Source organism: Melospiza melodia, chromosome 12 (genome assembly GCF_035770615.1).
Source record: "Melospiza melodia melodia isolate bMelMel2 chromosome 12, bMelMel2.pri, whole genome shotgun sequence".
NCBI classification, from domain to species: domain Eukaryota; kingdom Metazoa; phylum Chordata; class Aves; order Passeriformes; family Passerellidae; genus Melospiza; species Melospiza melodia.
The window spans coordinates 14534828-14559912 of record NC_086205.1 but is presented as its reverse complement, the minus strand read 5'-3'; the positions used below and the strand labels follow the sequence as shown (position 1 = coordinate 14559912).

The 25085-nt window shown below is 38.7% G+C and overlaps 1 long non-coding RNA gene across 1 annotated transcript in view; it reads right to left on the bottom strand.

Annotated features, from left to right (window-relative positions):
• Positions 1-25085, bottom strand: part of LOC134423435 (uncharacterized) — a 466039-nt gene that overhangs the window by 402974 nt on the left and 37980 nt on the right. The window contains exon 2 of the long non-coding RNA XR_010029109.1: positions 9810-9898. This is a non-coding gene — a long non-coding RNA (uncharacterized LOC134423435). The remainder of the gene's footprint in view (positions 1-9809; positions 9899-25085) is intronic.

The following is a 25085-nucleotide window of genomic DNA, read 5'->3' as shown; positions in this document are numbered from 1 at the left end:
TATTCCATATGCTTTGCTCAATACAAAGATCACTAACAAGCTAAGGCATGAATTTGATGTGTGTTTCCAGGATACAATTAAACTAACAGCCTCCAAGAAACCATATTAAATAACACGGGGCCCTGAGGGCTTAATATATTTTAAAAATCCAAAAGATTTTTCATATTTTCAAGTATATTCTCCTGTTATTTTTGAACAAGTGTCTACTTACTGTGCATAATCTATAATTTGTGCTACTAATAGAATGCCAGAGAAATGTGGAAAAATATTCAAAATATACAAAAAAAAAAAATCATTTCTCTTTAAGGGGGGAAAAAATGAAAACAACAGAAACCTCTCCTAGGAATTATGACAGACCTGTGTCCAAGCTCCTCTTATCTCAGGCTTGGCCTCAGCCAAGAAGCACCTTTCCTAAAAAGGCAGATTTTTGGCAGACACAGCAATGCCAAAACAACAAACAGGAAGCTCAGCACAAACACTGCTGAACAATTCACCAGAATGGGAAAACCACAAATTTTATGTTCAAAACTGCAATGGTTTAACAAGAAACAAATATATTCTTAAGCACTAGGTATTCATAACAATGTTTCCCAAATCTTACTAAAGACTACGAAACAAAACTTTCCTTCCTAAAAGAGCCTTTTGAGGGGTAAGGACCCCAACCCTGCCCAGAGAGTGCTGCAGTGGGGGAAAAAAAGCTGAGTAGTTTCAAATGGAAATTTTACAATTAAGAAAATTCTCCCATCATTGAAATACAAATGTTGATTTTTTTCAATTTCACATTCTAGCGTTATCAAAAAAAAGACATTTTTATGAAATCCTATAACCTTACCTTGCAGACTCTTTTTTGTCCTTCCACTTGAATTTTTGTTATGTTTTTGTATTTATGTTTTGTTGCTACTAAACATTCAGTTATGATATATGTATTCCATGCTTCTGTCACTTTCCAATCACTTAAAATGATTCTCTTTTGAAACAATATGTATAAAAAAAATCATTTCTGCTTCAGAAGGGCCACTCATGTGGAACTAAACTAAATCAAACAACAATTAACAATATGTTAATGAACTAAGCCAGAAGTTTAATGGAGATGAAAAAAGCATTTCTAGCAGTTATAGTGAGGAGATTATCTTAAACAAAAGCTTCCTGCAGCTAAATACATCACATAAACAATAAATTCCAGGTTTTCATTACAAAAATTGATTGTTATTTGCAATAATTGGCAAATTTACCAAAAGGCAGAGAGTAGAAATGGAGCATTTCCTGCTACAGATAAAGTGGAAACTTATTCATCTCATAAAAAGTGGAGCATGGCAACCATAAAACACAGGGGGTTTGGCAAGTGATCACCACATCTGGTATTATTTTAATAGGCAAAATCCTAGCAGAAGGTATAGTTGTTTCAAGCTGAAGATAACGAAATACTGGCTTCAGAGAGACCACAAGACAACAAGAAATGAGTTCGCACATTATGAGATAAAAATATACCTGATATTTAAAAAACCAGGTGGTTAATACATCCTAAGTAGGTATATATCTTGTTACCATAAATCCTGTTAACATTAATCTCCATTTTCATATACACATTTTAGCTCCCCCTCTCACTTGCTGAATTGAATTCTACAATTATTTACATGGAGAAGTATTAGGCAAAGGAAGATTAGGTTAGAAATAATTATGAATATTTTTTCATCCCCCACAAATTCTTTTAATAGTATTTAATACTAAAACTAAAAAAGAAACATAAGACAAAAAGTTATTTAGCTAAGAAATAGTTAGCTCAGACACTGTTTTGAACTCCTCATTACAGTTCCTCACCATTGATTCTCTATAAATCTCAAGAGGAGCCAGCAGTGGTGTCCCCAGCACACAAATGGTGGGTGACACCTGACTGGGCAGGTTTGTTGTCTGGAATTCAGAGGGGAAATGAAATTCACCCTTGCTCCAATGGCAGCTTCACCCACTGCTGCAAGATGCAAACTCTGTGTGTGACACACCTGGGGAAAGGACTTGGGCAGCACCTGTGACCATTCCTGACCACCACCAACATTCTGAATTTCACTACCAGATAGACACAAGCTCATCTGGGTACATCAGTTTTGCTGCACTCCCAAAAGATCTTTGATGTCCAAATAACATTTTTTCTTGCTGAAGACAAAACAATTTCAGCCATTTTATAGCTGCCATTTATATAATCTACCTTGTTTATTAATGGTTGTAATTCTGCTTAGAACTCCTTGTAAATGTTTTTCCTAATGTAGTCAACTCATTTTTCTGGCATAGACTTTTCTGTTTGTCTATTGTCCATATGTTCATCAAACCCAAAATATAATTGACTGCAAGCTTATTTGCATGGCTTCCCATCTGTCCCTGTCAAGTAAACTTTGTTTTATTATTTACTAATGGAAAATTAACCTTCTGTGCTCTTGTAAAATGAATCAGTCACCTCCATTAGGTAATTTATTGTCCTATTAAATTTGTAAGGCAGATACCCTTTTGCATAGGAGGACCCTATCATCAGCAAATATTAAAGGAGGAGAACAAGCACCTGGGTGCTACCACTTCCAGCACTGGTCTGCATAACAATTTCTGCTTCCTTATAGTTGATTAAGCTTTTGTCTTTGTCTAGAGCCTCCACAAGACACTGCATTATCATTCTGTAATTCAAAATTTTAAAAATTATAACATATAGAGGAATTGCAATGTCATGGTATTATAAAGTCATTCCTGGAATGATGCCACAGTTCATCTGGTTAATAAGTATGGAGACCTGATTTCTTCCAATGCACATTTATTTAATAGATAAAATCTTGTTCCTACTCACACTTAACACATACCAAAATTAGATTTATAAATGAAAAGTGAAATTAACTTCAGATTGCTTTATAATTATGCAGCAAGTAGGATTTGCTTAATTTAGACCATGCACACCAATTGCAGCCATAACCCCAATTCCACAGCCTCTGAGTGCACCCAAGACATCAGTTGTGCCACATGCAGATAGAAAGCAGAAGGATATAATTCCCCAAAGGAAACAACAGGATCTACAATTTGTCTTTGCATATAAAGAGGAAAATACCTCTTTAAGTGTGAGGGAAACCTATAGTAACAAACAAGGAGGGTAGGAAGGTACAGCATGTGTGAGCAATCCTCATTCACTCAGCTGGCAGGGAACAGCTTTCACCAGCAACAAAGGTTGATAAGTTTGGCTTCAGCACTCTTGTACAGCTCTGTCTTGTGCCAAAATTGAACATAAAAAAGAAACTGGAGAAGTGCCTGGGAACAAAAATTCACTTGCCTGAGGTTTCTGAAAACTAACATGGTGTAGAGCTGGGAATCTCCATTATTGCACAGGTGCTGCCATGCAAAGGCATTTAAAGAGCAGCAGCCCAGAAACAATGTAGTGTGAGGTGTTATACACCATGTCCCTGGCAGCAGGGCCAGATCCAAACATTGCAAATCTGCTTTGGCAATGAGATTGCAAAGCACGCGAGCACTGTCTGAAAGCATGCACAAATATTTATCCTATCTACACAAATGGGATCAGCAACCTTTATGGTTGAAGGATATTTCTCTACACCAAGCAGAAATAATCAATTAAGCTTTTAATTAATTCCCAAACAGCAAGACTTACTGGTGCATTTACTTAGCTCAGAAGCAGATCATGTCTAGGTCCTGTTACTGCCCCTCATATGCTACTATGGTTAAAAACAGAAGTTTTTCCCCAAGGCTGGTTTGCACTGCAGGGGTGTCTCCAAGCAAAGCTGGAAAAATGTACTATCTGTTTCAGCTGAGCAAAAGACCCACAAAAAATGAATCCATACAGACACTGCCCAAACAGCATCAATACACATTTTCCTGCCATAAATTCAACCCAGGTTTGTTATGACACAGGAGCTGACTGGCATTGCTTTTGACTGATTTTGTAGCTTAGGTCAGACTCTCAAGCAATCCGGCTGTTTTCAATCAAGAGCTTTGGACTTAACTAAAGAAACACATAAATGTATTTGGGTACCAACAGGAAAAGGACATATGTACATAAATAGGTATATAAATACACATATATATGTATATATGTGTGTATATATATGTGTGTGTGTGTATATATATATATATATACACATATATACGCACACAGACACCAGTTTGACTCACTATTGATAGAAGTTTGTGTGAGAAAATGCTGAGGATTCAGATGCTCATTGCCAGAAACGAAAGAGTAATTTATCCCCTCATCTGTCCTTTCTGTGTGTCACAGAGGAGGAAAGGACCACTCTCCCACCATTTTAGGCTTGTTCTGGCACAACTGGACTGGGATGAAAACACCAAAGTGGCTCACTTGGAAAACTAATTTGGCCATGCTTTGTGCAGTGACATGGTCCTTTTCTACTCCCCCTTCCCAACGGGCCCTGGGAAGAGGAAGGCAGAAGTGGTGGCCTGGCTCTGCCACTTTGTGCCCCTAGAGGAGAAGCAGCAGGGGCAGGGCTCAGCAGTGACACTGCTTTGCACAGAGCAGCACAGGTTACCAGTGTATTATCCACTGTGCACTTCCTCAGTCTTCCAAAAGTTAGAATTTGAACTTAGCTAAGTATTTCTTGGATTTGAGTATGTATTTACAATATATGGTGTAGAAAATAAATGTGAAATGAAATAAAGAAATTAATGTAGACACCCTGGACAGGTATACCTTCTACTTTCAAATAAATACAGCTCTCATATTTCTGTGGGAGTCCTGCGTGAATAACAACCAAATAAAATCTTTGCAATCTACCTTTATGTGTTCTTATACATTACAACTCATAAATATGCAATATGAACACAAAATAGCCTCAGAGAGACTACAAACACCCGAAAGAAAAAAAAAAACCAAAAAAAAATAAACCCCACAGAAATGTTATAGCTTCTCTTATGTAATTTTTAAAAGCTACAGTGTTGTTGGCATACTTGTCTAACATTTCAGAAATTCAATTAGAATACACCTTTTGCATTGTTCCCAGATTTTGCAAACCTGCTCCTTTGAAATACAGGGTGCTGCAAATGGAAGTTTTTATGGATGCTGAACACAGACCTGAGCACAAATTAAAATAAAGACATCCTATGGCCAGTGGTACCCAGGCAGTGGCCTTGCTTCCAGCAGCATCCTGGGGCCCTTTGCCAAGGCTGTCCCAGATTTCAGATCCCTGAGTGACACAAGGCAGCTCGTTGCCATCCCTGGCACTGCTGCGTGGTTTGATGCTGTGCCTGCAGGCTGATCTGTGCTCTGTGAGGCTCTCAGGCCGGGCAGAGCAGCCCCTGCTCAGTGCAGGTGTCACAGCCAGGTCCCTGCTCAGCTGCAGCTGCTCCAGTGCTCAATCCCAGCTGATGGTGGAACCCAGACAGCTGCACCCAGAGCAATCAGCACCTTGCACACACTGAGCTAAAGCTGGAGCTGCTAAAGCCAGCGTGAAAGAGTATGCAGGATTAGATGTGCAGACTACTTAGCAAGATTTCCTTAGCCACAACAGACTGAAAATAAAAATCATGAAGTGATAAATTCCTCAGGATGCTGCTCTAATCAGTGGGGTTTACATAAGCGTGTCCTACCTGCGAACTGCACTCAAACATGGAATTATTTAATCAAAAGGAAATTTAAGTGCTTGAAAGGAAATAAAGGTTTTATTATCTGCAGGCAATTGTTCACTTGTAGTGTTCTCGTTCATTGTCTGGGGGAACTGAGGTGATTCATGAATATATTCTGCTGTCACTTCCACTGCAGATACAAGTTAACCACTGAAATATCAGAACAATTTTTACTTTGGTTCTGCTTAACTGCACCATCTTCTGTCAATGTAAAACATTAATTGCCCAAGGACAATCAATCAAAAACTAAATTAAAGTCAGACATGAAAATTTTCATGACACAGACTCATTTTCATCATGTTAAAGGTGATGGAAGTTCATTGAAGCCCAATAGTAAGGTGAGGAAAATTAGGCCCTGCAAAAATGGTGAACAAAAAAAGTTTAGGAAATATGAGGGGTTTAGTTAGTGTTACAGCACAAGCAGCCCAAGAATCACCTAAATGCATTCTATAACAATAGCCAAAAAAACCAAACAACAACAAAAATAATAGAAAACCCGTTGAAAAATAAACAAAAGTAATTAGCATAGGATTTAATGGAGGATTATTTTAAATAACACATTGACAGAAGTTTGGTGGCGTTCTTTTATTTGATTTTTCTTTTAATTGTAAATTCACCTTTGTTGCAAAGCTCTTGCTTCAGAGTGGGAATGACCATTATGTACCTGTTGCTCAAGATTGACAAAATGACAATTTATGATCTTTTGCTCAGCACATCCAATTCCAGTATAGAGCAGGAAAAGTCAAGAAATTCTCACATATTCCACATCCTTTAGATGAAAAAAAAAAAGAATAGAACACAAGTCTTCAAAGCCTTATCTTATTGAATTAATATTGACTCAAAGTTAAATTCAATGTACTCCATTATTTACTTCTGTATAGATTATATTTATGCTATACTTTCAACATCCTGATTTTTGTCAAGTCATTGTTTGCTGACATACTTGATTTAGGTGTGATTTTGACTCTCAAATGGTTACATAATCATTGGCCTCCTTTCACAGTCCATTATGTTAACCCAAATCTGCAAAAACACGATTATTTCAGTCTTCAAGCAGTTCAGAGACATTAAATATTCAAAAGTTTCCCTTTTAGCTGCTGAGTGACTCCTGAATAACCATTAAAAAAAAAAAAAAACACCAGCTAATAGATGCAATTGTAAAAAAAAAATCCCTGGCATATGCAGACATTGCTTTATTTCACACTCAGTTGTTACCCTCTTTTGGCAGCGACAAAGTGACAAAATGAAGGGAAAATGAAGCACCTGAACTCTGCTATCACAGCACAGATGTTGGACCCAGTGAACGGTGCAGATCAGGTCGAGTGTGCCCTGTGTGTGGTGCCCCCAGAGAGCGCCTGGCATATCTGCAGCTGCAGGGGCAGAGGTTGCTGTGTGTAGCAGTGTGACCTACATTTAAGGTGCACGTACCCTTTACATTTTCAGTAAACCAGTAACCTGCAATTAACATTTCAAATGCAAAATGTACTGCAGAAGGGCGGTGCTGTTCAACCTACTCTGTCACAAGTAATCAACATTTCCCAGTCCTTACACCACCAAGGCACATGCATAAAACATATTTCTTCATCTGTTAGCATCCTCAGATTTCTGCCACCTTGCTATGTCTAGCATCACACTGACAAACTGAGGCTCCTTTGACCACACAAGCATAAACAAACATAACAAAAAAAAAAAAAAACAGCTGTATGAACACAAAGGCCTTGTGGAGAGAAAAGAAAATATACAGGTGTAAACAACAGAAAATTTATAGAGCGTGCATGGAGAGGCAAGGCTGAATTCTTCAGACCACTGGGAGCACTCCCCTTACTCCACCTGCAGCACTGAAAGATCAGACCCTGTCCAGGTAATTGCCCTGTGTTATGTAAGGTTGTGGTTTTGGAGTAGAGCTGACAGAACTGCTTCACCTTATTCATGGGCCAGCTCCTCAGTTGTGACTTCTGGCACAACCAGAAGAGGAGGCAAACCAGAGACACCTCAAAAATAAGTCAGGAAACAGCCTGTTCTTATCTCCCCCAGGTATCAGAGAGCTTAATCCATTTGGGCAGGATTCTGTTTATTTGCTATGGATGAAGCAATGGTTACCTGACTGCCTGTAGAACTTAAAACAGAGAATCTGACTTCCAGGCAAGGTTTGCCACCTCCTTGTCACACACCTGCTCCCCACAAACCTGACTGCTGGGTGCTCACAGGGACTCGGGCAGTTCTCCAGGTATTTGGAGCTATGGCAGGGGCCAGCTGCTCCCAGTGTCTCAGGCTGACAGCCTGTGGTCAACCCCTGAGCCACCCCAGCGAGCAAAGAAACAGGGCTGGGAGCACAAGCTGGAAAGTACTGATGTAACATATATGGAAAAATGAATACAACCACGAAGACAAACTAATTGAAACTAATTCAAACTAATTGAAAAGCCTTAAATCCCTTGAAATGCATTTAAAGAGTTATTTAAAGAAACCAAAGGTAAAGACAATTTGAAAGCAGTCACCAGTGCTAGCAATATAAGAAAGTAATATCACTATTTGTTGTATTGAAGACTTCTGAAGTAATTTTACTGTGATAGCACCATTGAATGCTCTGTAGAAGTGTGTTAAAACTGAGCTGTTAAACGTTTGGATGTTCACATTTATACAACATTCTGTGAAGATCCTAGGAAGGCTGAAGAAATGATGCCCTTTAGAGACAACATATAAAAAAAATTATATCCATGAAGTTCAGCAGTGGCTTCACAGCTAAGAAGAACACGAAACAAAAACAATCACCAAAAAGTAACCAGATAATTGAAAGTAGGCCTAGTTGAAACATTACCCAGAGGATCTGTGCTATTTATTTGATTTCTGTGACAAATCACAAGTGACCAGTTGCTCCAGAATAAAACAGGACACTGGGTCAGATCCTGATTTTAGTGAGAAGCACTGACTGCAGCCCCAAAACTGAGACACTGAGGTGAAATACTTTGTGTTTCCCAGGTATTTTAGCTTGGAGAACCAGTGAGTTGCTGACCAGGAGACAGAGATGCAACAATTCTCAGCCTTGATGCAATTTGCTGCATCTAAATCACCAGATGTGCACAAGAGTAAAAGAGTTACATCAAAACCAAACATTGACCATCTATCACTGCAAACATGAAATTTAGAAATCATCATGAAAATTGTAGGCACAGTGTATGATCCAGGAAACCAGGCAGGCATAAAACTAAAATATGGAGAAAAGCTTATTATATTTTTATGGTCTGCTCACATGCCTAAAATATTATTTTACTGAAACTAGGTCAGAAAGCTCAGAATCTTGCAGGATCAAATGCAGGAAAAAAAAAAAAACACCAACAATATTATTACTAAAAAGAGAACTGGTGAAAAAAAATTGAGTCCTGTTTTTGAAGTGTTCATAACATGTTTTCAATATATCCAGTCTCTAGGCTGCTCAACTAATTCTACAGCATTCTTACACCTTTTAAAAGAAAACTTTTACTTTTTTTCCTCTTGAGGTATATAGATATAATTCCATCAGATTGACCAGGCATGAAGTTATGGTGTTTGGAAAGCAAAAGCTCAGCTGGGGTTGGCACTTAATTACCAAGACCAAAGAGATTCTACAGCCACACTGGTGATAAAATATTCCCCTCAGACTTCTCCCTGCTTTCAGCTGGAGTTGGGACTGAGGTTCCTTCCATTCTAAATCATCCCATATTATTACTACTTTTAATGCTGACTATTCTATTAAGTTATATTAGCATTTAGTAACTTAGTTAAATTAATTTCTATTAGTTGGAAGTACATAGAAAAAACCCACAAAATTAAATAAAGGGAAAAATAATTGCATGATTCAGAAATAAGTTGTATGAGAATAAAAGTTTAAAATTTGCTTTTTATAAGTGTTCTCTATTTTGTATATCAACAAATTTTGCAGTCATTTGTATTCCATGATTTCCCTAATGACCAATTCATCCAAAATTCATCGGTCATTTTTGCATGTATTCATTCAATGCTCATTAAAAGCCCATTGGACCACTGAGGTGTTTTAGAAACCCATAAAGTGGTGGAAATCTCTACCATATTCCTGATGTTTCAAAGTTTCTGCTCATTCTCCAAGAGGACACAACAAAAGACATTTTGATGTACAGGGTAAAACTTTTGGCCTATTTTCATCTGTGATAAAAATTTTGTTAACATCCACGTACCTGGATATTATTGCTTATCATTCCAAGTCAGGGCCAGACAGACACAGAGAGTGGAGAGCACCCCTCTCCTGCAAAGCAGCCAACTTCAGCTGTGGGGGAAAGTAGGAGGAATATATTAGGAAAAGAAATTAAAATTGTTTGCAGAAGTTCCTCACTACAGACTAGTCCTTTTTTGCAAAAGTTGATGATTTTATGACTGCCTTTTAAACGTTGAGCTAAACTAAACCAGAGGTTGCCTGAACCAAAAGCAGCAGGAAATAATCTTACCAGATGGGAACTCTAAACATTACATTTCTGACCCTGATACAATAAACAGTGTGCAAAGAGATAGACATCTTATTTAGACACACACTAACACATTTTTTGGAGAAAATGTGTGTTTTCTCACAGTTCTATTCAGCTCTCTTCAAATGAATGATGAATTGCTTGTGCTTTTAAACACAGTGAACTGGGAAAATAAACTAAATAGAGATGTGTGCCCTCCATACCTTCTGAAGCATAGTTTTATGCCATTTAAAAGGAAAACATTGGAAGGAACACGGCAATATGTAAACAGTGTTTTCATTGCTAGAACTGCCTGTTTCCTGCAGGCTCCTCTGTGCTAACAGCAGCCTCATAAGCAGCAAAGTCCTCACAAAGGAGAAAAAGGGGTTGAAATCCAAATACTAGTTCTTTGAAATTTCAGCAAGATGTAGAAACGTAGAAAAGCTTGGGCTCTGAAGTGAGACAGACCCACACAAACCAGATCAGCTTTGAATTCTCTTGATCCAGCCAGGAGAAAACTGTAACCACATGACAATATCCACACAGAAGATGGAACAGGTAGAAATAATAAGATCTTGGCCCTCTTACCCAAGAGCTTAAAAATCTTTAATTGCCACTGACAAAAACAGTGATTTCAACTTCTTCCTATGCTTCCTGCAGTTCTTCAGACTATTATTTCTACATTTTATCACATGTGGTGAATCTTCAGGGACTGTAAGATAACAAACACTTCATAACAAAACTGTGTTAAATCTGCTGAAACTCCAGTGTACATGTTAATATTTGCCCTTGCAGGAGAGTTATGAAAACTTCTGTGCTTGACCCTGATATTAAGCCAATTCACAAATGCTACTCTTTGTGGGATGATTTTGCTTTTCCTTGGAAGCAAAATTTCAGGCTTTTACTTCATTTAAATGCATATATTTATTCCTCAAGTCAAAACAGCAGTTCTGGGATCCAAATTTAAGGTACTATTTCCCTGCCAGAAGTATACCAAGTGAAAGCAGAATTATATAAATATTCATTTCTTACATTACATTATTCTTCAGTCTAAGCTCATGGCCTCCTGACACTGCAATCTCCAAATATAGTCACATTTTTGGAGTCCCGTGGGTCACTCAAAAGAAACCTGTACTAAAGAGATGTCAAACATTAAAAAGTTGGGGTTTTCTCTAATATATCTCTCTGTGACCAGGAGTGAAAATAATTTTCCATGTCACAAAACCTCAGCCTGTGCCCTGGAAATTTGTAGGTAACACCTCAGGATTCCTGGGACCTGAGCCCTTCTGCTTCACACATCCCTGTGCTGGGACTTCACACCAGGACAGCAGTGGACATTATGATTGCCTAAAGAAGATCAGGACAAGGAAGAGCCATCATTTCATCCAGCCTATGTTCTCCAGAACAGTAATGTTTTCTTTCAGCATCCCTGGTCAATGCTGGTGACCCCAAAGAGTGGAAAGAATTAAAACATCTTAAAAGCAGGAACAGAAAACAAAGATCAGAACAAACACTTAACAAGACAAGCACTGAATGCCTGGAGAGCAGTACAGCAAGGACAGTCACAGCAGCAGATGAAATAGAGGCACAAGAACCACTGCACACAGCCTCAGTTTAATCACAGGTTTATATACTGCAACTGTCTCTATTCAACCAGTAGAATTTTAATCATCAGTTTCCTGTTTTTCTTCCCTGTTATTTTGATCTCAACATGGTTCCAACCTGTCAGGTATTAGGGATTTAAAGCTTAATTAGTTATGAACAGGAATAAATTTGATTTCACTCTATGGAATTTCACACTTACTGATTATAATCACAGAAAAATAAAGCAGAAATTTAAAGTACAATCCTAGCATGACAATACTGGAAATTATTCTAATGATTTTTCCAAAGTCTAACTACAAGCTTGTTGGAAACTGTCCTTTCCAAACTACTTGTAGCAGCAGGCATCAGATTAAACTCAGGAAACCTGGATTCAATTTCCAATCTCATGTCCACCTAAAGGGTCATTTTCCTAAACTGATAAAGAGGGACTGCTTCTCTAACAGTTCCTTATTTCCCAGTCTTGCCTGCACAATCCTGCTTTGATTTGTTCCAAGCTTGGGGAAAGCACAGGCTTGAGAAGCTCTCCAGCAGCAGGTGTTCGACACTTGAAGAACACAGCAAGCAGCTGCTGTTTCCTCTTTCTCAGCAAGGATCCTGCAGTTTCCCAGGGCAGCACAGAAAAACACTCACTACAGAGAAGTGGGACAGAAAACCTTAAAGAAGTAAAGCATTTGGGGAAATACAATTTTTAACACTGATTAAGAAGACTTCACAGGAAATATCAGGGAAAAAAACTTAGATCAAATTATCTGTGGTGTACTGATTCTGTTTACCTTCTCTTTTTGTTCCTCTCCTGGTAGCCCTTCACATTTCTGTTTCAAATTGTCAAGTTTCTATTGCTTTGAATATAGAAAATATCCTTAAAGAATGGGAAGAAAATTCTGCAGTACACTCTCCTTCCCCAAGCTATTTGCTATCCAAATCTCCAGCTAATAAGATGCTCTTCACCAAGAGGCTGCTAAATCACATCTACCTCCAAAAGTGACATGCAGCTGAGTGAGTGCTGCAAGCTCTCAGCTTGAGACAGAAATGGTGGATAAGAGAAGGATAAGCAGTATATTTAGTTAGCCATTAATCTGAGCTGAGACACAGACTATCAGGAAAACTGCCTTCCACTGCCACTTACTGCAGTTACAGCTACACTTTATAAATGTAACCATTAGCATGTTCTGCTCCAGGCTAGGGGAGATAACCATAACACAAACACTGGTGTGTGTAACATTTCAACAGAAAATGCTTTGTTTCTAAGGGAAAGAAAAGATGAAATTCATTTGACTAATGCACACTGATGCTGACTCTTTCTTGAGTGAGTTATATGCAGCATCCATCAAAACTGAGTGTGAGGAAGAAATAATGAATTTATGGATGGATGAACAATGAACATTTCTTATGTTTTATAGATCTGTGGCCACTATGGAAGGAATTTAAGCAGGAGGGAACATGCTAGTTACTGCACAGTAGAGACACAACTTAATGATGGCTTGCAAAGCAGAGGCTTTTCACCTAATGGGAAAAAAGACGAGTAGTGCTTTAAGAAAGAAAACCTGTTTTCAAAGAGAGAGAAAGGTCTTTAACTGTTGTTTTCTTGTGGATAGGGAGGCAAGAACTGCATTTTCAGTACTCTCTCATTCCCAAACTGGCCTTAAGAGTAATTTCAAAGTCTACTGAAAGAATTAAGTTCTCCTTAACTGTGTCACTGTCTGCAAAGCTGCAGCATCTTAGAGAAATAGTTGGCTTCATGTGCACTAAACTCATGTTTAGTTTCCCTGTCATAACTGTTACACTTGCATAGCAGAAGTTTAGACTTCTGTTTCACTGCAATATGTCTGCATGTTACTTTTTGTCTTCAGTTTGTTTAGTACCAAAGGCAAATCTGGGGGAAGATGACAAACCACAGCTGCATCTGCTTGTGCAACAGCCAGGGCTGGCTCACAGAAAATCTCTTGGAGTTTGCAACCCACCGTGGAAACTTGGGCTTGGGGACTTTCTCCTGCCAAGTTTCCATTTCAATTCCAGGTTTGCAGCTGACATTGCTGAACCTCCTGTGAATGAGCTTCCAGAAGGGAAAGCACAGGAAGAGAAGCCACAGCTGCGAGGAGCCCTCCCTGCTCAGCCCCAGCCCAAGGCAGAGGTGTTGGTGTGGGTGGAGCAGAGCTGATGCTGCACACCCCAGAGTCCACGCTGTGCTCGCAGCTGCTCCAGCGGTGTGGGAGGCAAACTGCAACCTGCCCAAGCTGCCTTCACTGTTACTCATCAGCACCTCTCTGGAGAAACCGGAGTAATCCTTGAAGAACTAGAAACAAGCTGCTACACGCATGATAATGTGTTTATCAGGAGCAAAGGGAATAAATTATTTCACTTTGTTAGCTTGTAAGTCACTGAAACCAGTTCTTGTGGTGAAGTCCTACAATTTTTATTATAATCAAATTAATGATAAAATTAATTTATGACTCCCTAAATGCAGAGATCTGTGCTTGACACAAAGGGATTTTTCCTCCCAAACAATCTGTACGCAGGACTGTTGAAATTTCCTTTTGCATTCCTTTTTCATACCCCATCCACCAGCCTGTGTTACACCCATGGGAAAAAAAAAAAAAAAGAAGAGGTCAAACTTTCCATACTGTGCAACAGGACTGTCAAACAGGCCATGGAGCTCATAGCCAAGAAAAATAGAGCAAAACAGACTAAAGGTATTCACAGAACTGCAAGTTACTTTGCTAGTGAATTTCCATGGGTCACTCAGTGTCAGATAGGAGGTAACGATGACTCTGATTTCTACCACAACACACACCTGCTCACCCTGCACATAATTCCTTGTTTTGATGGACTGATAACTTTAGCAGCTCTATCCAAAGACTAAGTCTGGCCCTACACATTTAGGACACAGCAATAGCAACAGAAGGCACTGCTCTTCACACTCAGCTGAACAAAAGCAGGCAGCCTGCTCAGCTGTTTCTAATGCTCACACAGGGAAATGTTTATGTCCAGAGCCCAGCCTCTTTTACTGGCATTGAGAAAAGATGACTGAAAGGGACAGGACAGGAATTCTATTTGAAGGCAGGCTTGTAGGGGAGGGACAGGGAGCACCAGCCACATCACTAACAGCAGAACACACTGGCATAGTGTGGGATATTACATACAAACTGCCACAGAAATCCTCAATTCCAGTTCTCTTGAGACTGAGGCTTCCCAAAGTAGAGAAACATTTGTGTTTAAGTGCTGAGAAGCCTGTTGTGGGCACAAGCCTGCTTCTGACACATGCTCAGAACACAGCAGTCCCTCAGCAGACAGGGCTGAGCAAGTGACACAGTTACAGGAGGGCTGTCCCAAAGAGGTGGCACCATCTGACAGCCACCCAGGAGTCTCTGAGGTGACCACATGGTGTCAAACCACCTTCCGGAAGAAAAAGCTCTATGCACAATGAGCAATCCCAGTCACCCCCCTTCCCTCATTCTCCCTTGGGTTTCATGATTGCCAAGGTTATAATTAGCCCAGGAAGCTGATTAGAACATTGCTATTCCCTGCTACACAGTTGACTATTGTAGTACAGATGGAATTATTTCCTGTGTATAGTAAAACACTTAGATAAACTGTAACCAGCTCAGGTGACAGCTGTGTGTTTGACTGGGTTCAACTTATAATGTCAACAGATAACACACCCCAGGGATGAAGACAAGCTGAAATTCTGGGGCTTATTAGTATGGCTCATTTTGAAAAGGTCTCAAAAGTGAAGGTCAGCCACTTTGGGGAAGAAAGATCTAAGCAGCAAACACACAAACTTATCCCATGCCTCGCCAAAGAATGCCAGTGTTGTCTCATATAAAGTTTTTATGGAGAATAAAGATGAGTAACTTTTAATAATTATATGAATGTTGACACTTCAGTTGATGAGTCATTTTAATGATTGAATATAGTTAAGTTCTAATAAAAAGTTGCTGTAAGTTAAATGTTCTTTTGCCTATATACTCAGTGGTGCAGTTCCATGAAGGTCCTGCACACAGTACTACACACAGCACAGCTCTGTAAAACAAAATAATCTTAATCCAGACATAGAGAGAAAATTATTTACTACAGTGCTGATTTGGATTTGGCTACACAAACAGGACTATTTAGGTTCTGCATACTTAATTATCACTGAAAACAAAGCATGTTTATAAAACACCAGGACAGCAATTTTTAGCAACCAGGGAGGGAAAAAACAAAGCAAAAATAACTTTTTCCTCTTCTTCTGCACAAATTATATCACACCCTGACAATGAGATCCAGCCTCTTCAAAGAGGCAAGCAGCCCCATACATTTTATCTATATATCTAATATTTTTTTATTTCATCTAACAGGATAGGGTGCTATTTATGCTTCCTAAAGCCCAACTTTAATCCAAGTATGTTAACAGCCATATGTTTTTAACACACTCAATGGATAAAGAGTCAGGATCCTCCTGTTAAGACTCAGATTATACTTTCCTGAAGTAGCGTCTGCCATCATCATCCTCAACCACAGAAGAGTGAAAGAAAACTGGATTCTCTGGTTCAAAACTAACTCACATAAAATCCCTCTCCTTCCCTGCACCACTCCCTTCCAACTCACACTACATATGTTTATTTTCAGTCAACATAAAAAATAGTTTAGTTAGTTTGTCTCAGGGGTGTGGGGGTATTGTGTGTGCTCCTGTCAGCTCTTTGCATACATTGCACAGTGTAAATACAACATGGTTATCCAGGCTAATCAGCTGCAGGGAGTTATTGGCATAGTCAGTCATGGATAGGGCTTGGAGAGATGTACTGCACCAAGTTCTTCAAGGTTAGCGTGAAAAAACAGCAACACAATAAAGGGAAACAATTATCTTTTTGGATGTACTTATCTCTTTTCAACTTCTGAGAAAATAGTTCAGCACTTTTCAGATCAACTGCAATTTTTCCCAGGTCAGAAAAGAGGCCAAGCAAAATTCCAAAGAAACTAAAGTTCTGAAAGCTAAATTACCTCCACTCTGAAAGAAAATTGTGCAAAATTATGCCTTTAAATTCAGGGAGCAGCAAATAGAGAGCTCTTGGTAACCTTAAACAGCAGCAGGTATTTATTTATACTTGAGAAGTTCTGCACCCTTCTGGAATGAAAGAATTTCCATGCTTGTTCAAGCTGACATGTTAATTTTGCCTCCAATTATCCTGTACACTGCAGTGAAAGGATAAATACCCCGTGGTGTAACAGCCATGTCAGGCACCTGCAGAGGAGCAGAGCTATCCCAGATGGTGCAAAGCACTAATCCATCATACCTGCAGTGGTGTGTGCTACCAACAGATCCTCAAGTGGCCTTCAGGTACTTCCCATGTCAAGCCTACCTCAGCTGCAGGTACAGTGTGCTGCTTTTTGAGGAACACACCAAAGCCAGGAGGTGTTCTACTTAAATAAATATATTCTGCAGGTACAGAACTACCACAGCAAAGCAGCTAGGTGCTGTTCAGTTGTGTGAAGGTTTTTGCCACCAGGTAGAATAAACTAATCATGCTTTAACAGAAGAGCAGTGACAGGAGAGCTGTCTTTTTCATGCATTGTTTCAAAATTTCCCAGTTTACACAAGTGCTGGATCCTTTGTCACTTTTTTCCATCACGTGAACAAAATAAATACATTTTAAAAGTGTGGTTTATAGGAAATTTGTAGCCAAGAGAGGAAATAATTCAAAGTAAAAATTTTCTAGATTCCCAGAACATTACAAATTTTCATTCTATTAAAAGATAAAGAACATACACTTCTGAAAAATGTTTGCTTAATCCCATGACCATAAAACAACTAGACCCTCCCAGAACAAGTGAGGTCTAAATTATATGTATATGAATACATGTATTTTAAATTGAAAAAAATATAAAAGGTCAATGTTCTATAGAGTAAGAAAGAACCCTAAATCTTAAGAAACTAACTGAAGTTAAGGTCTCATTTTTGATGAAAAGGTCAATTTTGATTGACTCCCCCAAAATGCTTTAATTTACATTTGGAAAAGCATATCTTAAAAAAAATATTTTTCCTACAGCTGCTCTTAGTGTGTCCTCTCCCCTTACATAATTTCTGAAAGCAGTTTCAAGAGAAATGTGAGTAATTTTATATCAGCCTCGAGAGAGTAAAAGGGGTTGTGTTAGTTTTCACTAGCATGGAGCAGGGAGGAGATATTCCCTAAGTAACTGGAAAATCTGCTGAGTAGGTCAATCATCTTTTTAAACTGCATAATGTTCTGGGCATGGGCCAGCTTTTCCAGAGACAGCCATCCATCTGCTTAACTGGAGTGCACTGACATTCTCTGCTCCCCTATCATCAATTTCCTTGCTCTCACACCTCCATTCTGACCAGAGAGCATCACAAAATCAGGTAGAGAAGTAATTGCTTCAAGTGCTTCTTGGTGGTTTGGAAGAGACCTATACTTTTTCCAAGCAGCAGCAAATCAGCCAATAACTAAAAACAGGCAGAATAGGATATTTCAGAATTACAAGTTGTTGAGTGCATTTTAAAAGCATAGAAAACACTCCCTTCCCTTCTGCAGCTGTTTGGGGAAGCATGTACCATGCCCTTCTTGAAAGCCTCAGAAAAGCAATGTAGCAGTAAATCTAAAACTCTCCAGAAGCCTCCTCCTCTCCCAGGATTAAGGAGAACAACAGAAGCACAGAGATTCTTTCTGTATAAAAACCTCCACACATAATTTCTACATTTAAGGTTTGGTCACTTCTTTGTTCCTCAGTCTTTTTCCTACAGCTGCAGGACCTTAGCAAAGTGCAGCCTGACTTTGCCAAGACACTTTGGAGCTGGTTCTCAATGCCAGCAGAGGTGCCAGGGGATGTGGGTGTGAGCACAGAGCCATTGCCCAGTCACACCCTCAGCTTTTGCTGAGCCCTGCCCTGCTGCTCCGCTCCTCCAGATGTGCCAGTGCAGATTGCAGGTGTCCCTCGTGCAGCAGGGCAGTGCTGCTCAGCCCAGGTATTAATACATCTCTTATTCATGCTCAAAATAACCTCCCTGAAGGTCCTGAGATTGATCAGGTGGAAAAAGAAAGAAGCAGTACAGGAAAACAATTTTTTCTATTATTCTTCTCTCCAGCTATTCCTTCCCTGAATATCAAGTCAGTGCTCTCTTGTACAGCTCTACACTCTCACCAAGCACTTAGGGCATCCTGACCTTTTTCATGTCTGCTCTGAGATGGGGGTCATAAACAACATCAACCCAAAAGATGTTACTGCAGCTGTCTCAGTTTTGAGGAACCACTACTTGCACCTCAGTTTCTAAATAAAATTTTATTGAAGTGATCAGCTTTAGCTGTCTAACTTTCTTCTATCCTACATAAACAGATGATGGTAGTATAATTGTCAGAAGAAATGGAGATAAATTACCATAGAAGATTTTCTGAGATCCAAACAGACATTGTATTGTCCTTGGTAATAATGAATGAGACCCACTTGACCAGCTTTGAAAACTGGGATGATTCAGGTACAGGAGGTACAGGAGGCTGCTGCACATGAGCACTCAAATAGCTCCTAGTAATTTCCAGAGAAAGCAGATCCCTACTTCTGGGAAGTATTACCATTTCCCAGACACAAACACATGAGCTCTCCGTTAGGAGTTATGTGAAACAAAAAAAAAAATGAAGCCATTTATGTCAATTATTACATGTGAAACAAACGAAACCTCAGACCACTGGTTAGAAAATGGAAAGCAACAGGCTGTCTTATACAAAACAAGAAAACATACATTATATAACTTGTGAGTAATTTGAACTGCAGTTATTGCATCTGCAAGCAAAAACCAAACATTTCTTCACAAAACAAAGAACAAACAAAAAAAAACCCAGCTCACTAAATCTTCCTTAAGTCAATCCTGAAATTCTAGTGTTCAAAAATCCCTCTGCTCTTAATGCTCCCAAAGCATTCTGAAAACTTTTGTACAACCTCAAGGGAAAAATATCAAACCCAAATGAAGTTTTGGGACATGCCTTTGTTCCAATCATCAGCACGGATGATCCTATAATAACCACCAAACTTTTATCTTCTAGATTTCTCTTTTTATTAATACATTTCCCAGAATATTCAAGTTGCATTTCCTAATTTGGAGCAATCAGAGTACAAGGCCACATATGTTTTTCCTTTTCCTCTGACACATCTAGATGTAGGAGAATTCCTGTGGATAATGACCTCATTATAAAGAACTGTACAGTTATGGTAACAGGTATAATCTGTAACTAGGATTTGTAGAAATTCACTGAGCAGAAATCTTCCAAGGTGGCTGCAGGAGATGCCTGCTGAATACTGGGTTCTTTGTACACTTAAACAGATGTTCATCCTGCTTATTCATTTTAATCTGCTAAAAGGGTCTTAGCTAGAAACATCTTAAGAACAATTTTATCAGCTTAACTGTACAGTAAGGAACAGAACCTGGGACATGATTAGAGCACAAAGAATTATAAAAGGCTTGAATATGTGCCACATATAAGTTGGCATTAAGCCGACCCAAAAAATAAACATTTTTCTTTTCAGAAGGATGCATCTTCATAGAATTGCAACATGTGAGTTAATGGCTCTTATAAATCTTCAGTAGGAACATAAAAAACATAATGAAACTTAATGAGACTTAACTATGATGTAAATCTTAATTCATCTAACTCCAACCAGTGATTTTCAGGGATTTTTATGGCCGTATTTTTAAAGCTGTTTTCTAATGAACAAGAGATTTTCTCTCACAGTGTCTCTTTAGGTTGCCTTATGAAATAAGTTGCCCAGCAGTCAAACATCCCTTGCAGTCTAAAATTCTATGTATCCCAAATGGAAGCAGACAGCTGCTTTGATTTACCTTCTTATATTCAGCTATCTTGCCCCCATTTAATGCAGAAACTATTAAGGAGATTAAGTAAATAGATTCAATTTGCTATGTGCCAATCTATATTACAGAGTCAGTGTGTTTTTTGTGTTCATAAACAAAAAACAGCACAAGTTAATTGCAAAACCACGTATCACAAATGGCTATGAATCTGCTTTAACTATTTCCATTTTTCTTTATTTCACAATGGCTTTAGTAACCTTCAACCTGAACCATAAACCCTGATTAGGGGCACTAAATGACTGGAATGTTTCTGGGAGCTGATTACAGGCAGTTTGCTTATGGCTTATCCAGTCTTATCTACTGATAAGGTCTTCCTCATCTCCCTTCTTCAGAGTACCAGAAGTGGGATTCAGGAAATATTCTACTGGCTTTATCAAAGACATAAATGAACAGAATCCTCTGTGGTCTAAGGAAACAGCAGCTCTTTGCCAGTTTATCCACCCTGAGACTGGGTTTACAAAGCAGACACTGTAGATTCCACTGATGGATACTTATTTGGGCTTAAACATGACAGGATGTATTTGTTTCAGGATCTTTTTTTAAATATTTTTCATGGCTTTAAATAAGTAGTTTTGAACTGGACTTTTCCACAGAGATATCATCACCAAAGCCAACAAACAACCTCAAAACAAAGCAAAAGCCCAACAAAGACATCCCACCTCCCCAAGGCCACCCCCCCACAAAAAACCTCACAAGAAAACAGTAAAATAAACCAAGCCAAAAAAGCACTTGAGTATTTAAGCTAAACAATTCAACTCTATGCAGCACAAAGGCATAGAAATTAAATAGCTGGCAAGAAAGATTGATCCTCCCAGCTGTACAGTTTTCCATGAAAAAGCTGTCAGAGATCCACAGCTTTTTCCCACAAAGGCAGAGGGAACAGAAAGGGTACAACAGGTGCCCTTTACAGCTGTAAATTTCTTGCACAGCTGATGGAACTGACTCTCCACTGCATCAGTATTTGGGCAGGAATTCAAAGTAGATCAGATCAGAATAAAAACTGGCAAGTCCTCATTCCTTGTTCATTGTTTTGGGGATTTCTTACATGAATTCAGTGAAAAATGGAAGCAAACCAAGGCTCTATTACAGTACACTAGGAAAGAGCCTTAAGCTAAGGGTGGGAAAAGATTCTTTACAATGAAATCTGGCCATGCCTAGCTCTACAAAACAGTTATAGAACTAACTTGGAAAAATGTATAGATGTCTCAGGAATGACATCTGCCTTTCCAGATCCTCTATCTACATCACTTTTGGAAATAACAATATACAGAAATCAAATACTCTTTTTTCATATATTTATTTGTAAATAAGATTTATATATATAAGTTTACTGAGAACTTTTTAAAGAGTTTCTAATGATCACAATGCCTCTCAACACATCAACACCCAATTTAAATCATCTGGCTTCCTTTTGCCCCTGCTAACACAAATCTTAAGCAGATGATTATTCATATCTGATTGAAGTAATAGTGCCAACAACCACAGAAGACCTGGCTCTGCTCATACTCTAGGCCAAAGACTTGCCTGCATTATATTGACTACTCCCATTACTTGGAGATAAACATTTAAAAACCTGCGTGATTAGAGGTTCAAAGCCTATTTTGAATATTATAGTCTCACAGATGCTATATTTTTCTGAATTAGTTGTATAAACACTGAGAACTGACAAACTAATCAGAGAATTAATTATTTTGTTGGTGTTTGCGTAGTGATTATAGACTATCTTGTAGCCAGATAATTGAGTCCTTTTTTGCTACATCTCATTTGTCCTGAAATATAAATATTTTGTATATTTTAATATAAGCCTAATACAGATAGCAAAGCAGTTGAGGATTATAGGTACTTAATCCTTAATCATTCCTTATTAGCTCATTCTTCATTACAGTTCTAATTTTAAGGAGGCATAACAAAATTAAAAGAAAAATAATACAAAAATAAGTAGATTTTTCATCTGCACCATACTTTTCAAACTACAGACCTTTTCTTTGATATTTTCACATAGCTAATTTTTACCAAGAAAAGTCACTGGAACAGCATGGCAATACCAGGAGGGAGGAGGAAAGAGCAGATGGATCAGTATTAGTGTGAAACCCTTGGATTTCAGAATGACACCAAAAATAGGTGGGTATTGAAGGGAACTGTGTTTGCAAAGCTGACCAAGCACAAAACAAAGCCACTCAGACACCCCATCTCCAGTGAGATGGGTGACTTTGAAGGCTTTTAAATATTTTTCAGTAGCCTTCAGTCACAAATGCTCAGGCACTGGACTAACCTTGAACCATCTTTTCATTAATATAATCTTCCTCTAATCTTTCAATACAGAAACACTTTCATGCTCTAAAATGGCTGTCCAAATAACACAATCAGAACAATTCCTCTCAGGATGAAGGGAGTCTTTCTACATTTCCCTATGAAATACAGCAATATTCCTGTTCTGCTGCTTACTGCAGGGCACTCCCTGGCAGGGAGAATGGATCTGCACTGAAAGCACCAAACCCAGCAAGCCAGAACGGCAGGAAGGGAACCAACAAACTGCTGCTAGCCCTCCTGGGGAAGATATTCCAGCACTGCTTGTGCTAATAGGAGGAGAGGGGAGAGAAAATCATTAGTTCTATAAGCTATAATTAAACATATTTTAGATTCATTTTTTAGACCTTAAAGAATGAGGTCTGAAGTTATTCTTGGTAGGGCAGTGGCTACATTCTTGAAAGCAACACAGTCAAGTCCTTGCTTTACAAGCAGAGAAAGATGTCTAGCAGAGAGAAAATTTATCTTCAACTGCCAACTGCTGTGAATGTTTACTGTAATTACAAAGATGATTTCTGGCCATCTCTTTCAACAGCCACAGAAGAATTCTAAGTTTCTGTGGTTCCCCATGATAATACAGTCATACTTCCTTTCACCACTGCCTCCAGAGGCAGCTCAAGCCAGGCTTTTGGTAGGAACTCAGAAAAAGGCAGACACACATGGTTAGTTGACAGGAAGATGAAGGGGTGAGAAGAACATAGGATTGAGAGAAATTTTTTAAAAAAGAGAAGTTGGAGCTGAAGTTTTTAAAACATGCACCAAGGAAAGTAGAAGTGGTTTGTTTTTTTTTTTAGGCTTATATTGTTTGAATTCTTTTGACTTACAACCTTCAACAGTGCAGGAACTCATAAGGCACAGGAATTTCTGGACTTGGATGGGATAGAAATCTTCCCAGGATTCTCATCATAACATGAAGAAGAATTTAAGTTATTGCATCATATGCTATAATAGACTTAAGATTTAAAGGCTGTATAGTTTTTAACTGTTTATTGCAGTGTTCATTAACATCTCTGCTAAAAATTCTGCTACTTAGCATTCACAGAAGCAGTGTGCATTAAGCAAAATCTGATGAATAAAAATAATATTATTAATGTTTAGCAATCCCTCCTTTTTCAGCAATTACATTGCAAGCACCTGCATGCTTTGGTATCTAATTAAATTTCTCAAAATACCTTTCCTACTGATGTAATTTAGATGTTTCCTAGAACATTTAAAAGCTGCTGGAATTGTTTAAGTGAACATGCTATTCAACAATGAATGATACATGAGTCAGGGAAAGCACTCTACTTACTTTACACAGATTCCAACATTACTAACTTATTTTAGTGATAATAAATAGATTATATGATTTTTAGCTTGTAAAAATTACACAAATTTATTATTTTCTGAGCACATTGCAATAAGCAGAGTATTCTTGCAGTACATAAGGGGAAGCTTTATCTGAGGTCCCTGCACCTCTACCAGCAGACTTACTGAAATTCATTTGCATTTATTTGTCCTGGTTTCTGTGGCCACAAGTGTAATATTGATATACTCCCACACAAGCATACTCCTTGAAAACCCTGGCTTTGTAAGTGTGTTTACATTATTGAGATGGGCATGTTAAGACCTACTGCTTTTTTCCTCACTCCACTCCCACATCATCCCCACTGGTTAAAGCTGAACTACTTCAATCCTGCCTACCCAACACACATCATCAGGGGCAGCAGCCGCACAACCCTCAAGCAGGTCTTGACATCCTTTAATTTCTCACAAACTCCTAAACCACAACTCTGTGGGACAGGGACAGGTATTCGCCATGTTTCCCTCAGACCTAGCTGAGGTTTTTCACACCATGGCAATCTTTGACCACAAACTGCATCAACCAGCAGCACAGTCCTCTTGACTCCTCAGTCAGAGCTGGGGATTCCAAGCCTGCAGTTAATATGCTTCCAAAAGCAAAAAATGGCACATCTTACACTCCTTCATCTGTTTCCCACATCATCAACAGCAGAAATGTAGGGCTTATCTTTTGCCTGCCTCTTTTATTTCCCTTTCCTCAATCCCTTGTAGAATAACAGAAATTAAAATCTGGAATTTCACTTGCTTATGAGATTCTTTATTCTTTTGTTTGTCTTGTCAGACTTAATGCATCTATACAATTCCCCTAGTAGATTAAGAAGCCTCAGAGGCTATTGCTCAGATTAAGCACTAGTTCTTACTGTAATCATCTTATTCTCAATGTTTCCATCTTCTGCTCTATCCAC